This window comes from Colobus angolensis, unplaced genomic scaffold (genome assembly GCF_000951035.1).
Source record: "Colobus angolensis palliatus isolate OR3802 unplaced genomic scaffold, Cang.pa_1.0 Scaffold66, whole genome shotgun sequence".
NCBI classification, from domain to species: domain Eukaryota; kingdom Metazoa; phylum Chordata; class Mammalia; order Primates; family Cercopithecidae; genus Colobus; species Colobus angolensis.
The window spans coordinates 131,857-134,612 of record NW_012120265.1 but is presented as its reverse complement, the minus strand read 5'-3'; positions in this window follow the sequence as shown (position 1 = coordinate 134,612).

Sequence of the window (2,756 nt, the reverse complement as noted above, 5' to 3'; positions counted from 1 at the left end):
GTTACAAGGAGAACTGGTCAGGTGCTTTGTAGAATGTCCCTCCGTTGAGATTTGTCTGATGTTTTTCCCATGACTAGGCAGGGAGCTAGACTTGGGGGAGGAAGAGCACAGGGATGAAGTGCCTTGACATCAAATCACATCAAAGATCCGTGTCGTCGGACACGGCTTACATGGCTGATGTTGACCTTGATCCACTGTACATAGATTTATTTTTATTTATTATTTTATTTAATTTTATTTTGGGACAGAGTTTCGCTCTTGTCAGCCAAGCTGGAGTGCAATGGCGTGATCTCAGCTCGCTGCAGCCTCCACCTCCCAAGTTCAAGCAATTCTTCTGCCTCAGCCTCCCGAGTAGCTGGAATTACAGGCATTAGGCAACACACCCGGCTAATTTTTTGTATTTTTAGTAGAGATGGGGTTTTGCCACGTTGGCCAGGCTGGTCTCAAACTCCTGGCCTCAGGTAGATTTATTTTTAAAAAGCAGTTTTTCAACCTCAGATATTTTGTTACATAGACTCGTCTCAGGGCAGTAATTCATGAGATTGAAAATACAGGGCCGGGCATGGTGGTTCACACCTGTAATCCCAGCACTTTGGGAAGCCGAGGCGGGTGGATCATGAGGTCAGGAGATCGAGACCATTCTGGCCTCGTGAAACCCCGTCTCTACTAAAAATACAAAAATTAACTGGGCGTGGTGGTGGGCGCCTGTAATCCCAGCTACTCAGGAGGCTGAGGCAGGAGAGTGGCTTGAACCTGGGAGGCGGATGTTGCAGTGAGCTGACATCGCGCCATTGCACTCCAGCCTGGTGACAGAGCCAGACTCTGTCTCAAAAAACCAAAACAAAACAAACAAGCCAGGAGCAGTGACTCATGCCTGTAATCCCAGCACTTTGGGAGGCCGAGGTAGGAGGATAACTTGAGGCCAGGAGTTCAAGACCAGCCTGGCCAACATGGTGAAACACCACCTCTACTAAAAATACAAAAAATTAGCCGGGCGTGGTGACAGGCACCTGTAATCCCATCTACTCAGGAGGCTAAGACAAGGAGGATCGCTTGAACCTGGGAGGCAGAGGTTGCAGTGAGACAAGATCGTGCCACTGCTCTCTAGCCTGGGCAACAGAGCGAGACTCTGTCTCCAAAAACAAAAAAAGAAAAAGGAAAATCCTCAGGAAAAGGAAGAGAAAAAATACCAGCCATCCTTTAAGTGGAAGCGGATCATCATAAAGGTCTTCCTCATCATCTTCCCATTGAGTAAGCCGAGGAGGAGGAGGAGGAAGGCTTGGTCTAGGGGTGGCAGAGGTGGAAGAAAATCCACATACAGGCAGGGCACAGTGACTCATGCCTGTAATTATTGCACTTTGGGAGGCTGAGGCAAGTGGATCACCCGAGGTCAGGAGTTCGAGACCAGCCTGGCCAACATGGTGAAACCCGTCTCACCTGAAAATACAAAAATTAGCTGGGTGTCATGGCAGATGCCTGTAATCCCAGCTACTCGGGAGGCTGAGGCAGGAGAATCACTTGAACGTGGGAGGCGGAGGTGGCAGTGAGCTGAGATGGCGCCACTGCACTCCAGCCTGGGCAACAAGAGTGAGACTCAGGCTCAAAACAAAATCCACATGCGACTGAACCCACCTGGTTCAAACTTGTGTTGTTCAAGGGTCATCTGTAAACCATAAACTGAAGTTTATGGTGGATTTGGGCAAATGTAGAGATTCCAGACCTTTGGTAATCCTCCTTTTCCAGGTTACAGACCCTTGAGGGGTCCCTGCAGTACCGGAGACGAGGGTGTTGGGAGGGGACGCTTCCTTGGTGTCCATGGAATGGACCTGCTTTGTGGATCGGGGGACCTGGTGGGGCCTCATGGGCTTTGTAACTTCTGAGATGCCCCCAATCTCTGCAAAAATGAGCAGCTTCCTGAAAGTGGTCATGGCCAGAGGCAATTCCCAAGACTTCCTTCCTCCTGCAGGAAAACCCAGAGTGAATCTGAAGGTCCCACGCCACGTGCTTCTGCCATGACAGATCCCTTTGGAGAAGGCACTGAGTCACCTCTCTCCAGGGTAGTCACAGCTTTGGCACCATTTGAAGGAAGGTGAAGCTCACATTCTATATTTGGTTGGGGACTTCACAGTTTTCACAGTGATTCAACTTCCATTATCTTGTTGGAAACTCAAAGCAACAAGTAGATGAAGAGGGTGGATGTTAGCCCATTTTCCTGATGGGAAAACTGAGACTCATTCCCTGCAGTCATTTGCCCAGAGCTCCGAAGCCAGCCAGGGGCAGAGGCCCATCTTACTGACTTGAGAAAAGAACTGAGGGTTTCTTAGAAAACTTGAGGGTTTCTAGTTTCTTGTTTTCTTCTGCTTATTTGCATATTCACCGTACCCAGAAGAGGCAGGTGATGGCTCTTGATATCCTAGAAATGGAAAAGCATGTATTGAATTAGGAGCTCTTACCCAGGGGATGGGACGTTTTTAGGGAAAGCAGTGAACCCCTGAATGCACATTTGCAAGTTTTTTGTTATTGTTTTTTGTTTTTTTTTTTTTAATCGGAGTCTTGCTCTGTCTCCAGGCTGTAATGCAGTGGCACAATCTCAATCACTGCACCCTCTACCTCCCAGGTTCAAGTGATTCTCCTGCCTCAGCCTCCCAAGTAGCTGGGACTACAGGCATGCACCATCATGCCTGGCTAATTTTTGTATTTTTATTAGAGATGGGGTTTCACTGTGTTGGCTAGGATGGTCTCGATCTCTTGACCTC